General features: G+C 67.2%; 1 protein-coding gene across 1 annotated transcript in view; it reads right to left on the bottom strand.

Moving 5' to 3' along the window:
* Positions 1-640, bottom strand: part of LRP1 (low density lipoprotein receptor-related protein 1) — a gene marked incomplete at both ends in the record, with an annotated part of 8,850 nt that overhangs the window by 2,053 nt on the left and 6,157 nt on the right.

Below are 640 nucleotides of genomic sequence, written 5' to 3'. Positions count from 1 at the left end.
GCTCCTGCCCGCAGCAGAGCCAAGAGCTGTCCCATCCACGCGGACGGTCACGGTCCTCTGCTGCTCAGCGGGGCAGGTGCTGGCACAGCTCCGCTAACAAGCGGTAACTCATTAAGCGGCAGCAACTTGATCGTCTGCCATGGCTTCTGGGGACCAGCTGCCTTCCCAAACACTGGTCCAGGTCCAGGTTTGTGACCCAGGTTCAGCTGGTTCCACAGCTTCCCTCCCAAAGGCTCCGTGTGTCCCCACCGCCTTCCCAGGCCAAACTGTTCCAAAGGGTGCTGCCCGCCAGGCTGGGGCCAAAGCGCGGGGCCATGGTCTAAAGCAAAGCTGCTCCACCATGAGTGGGACGAGGCGCCCGTGAGCCCCGCGGGTGAGCACGGCCGCACAGGGCCCGTGTGCTGCCTGCCGGGGAGGGCGTTGGGGCCACCTCCTCCCTTCCACCTCTCCCACTCGGGGCCTCTCCTCAGAACAGCCACCAGCCAAGCCCTGGCTGTGGGACCAGGCAAGCCAGACCCCCAAGTCAGGCGTGTTCTGTCCAGGGGGAGAAGGCTGCTCCCCGGGCTCCCCAGCCATCAGCCCCAGCCGCCTGATGCTCCCCCCCCGTAGCTGGGGGCACCGGCAGGCAGAGGGCCTGGGG

Source organism: Fulmarus glacialis, unplaced genomic scaffold (genome assembly GCF_000690835.1).
Source record: "Fulmarus glacialis isolate BGI_N327 unplaced genomic scaffold, ASM69083v1 scaffold26104, whole genome shotgun sequence".
NCBI classification, from domain to species: domain Eukaryota; kingdom Metazoa; phylum Chordata; class Aves; order Procellariiformes; family Procellariidae; genus Fulmarus; species Fulmarus glacialis.
Note: the sequence above shows the minus strand (reverse complement) of the source record. Positions and strands in the feature narration are given on the sequence as shown.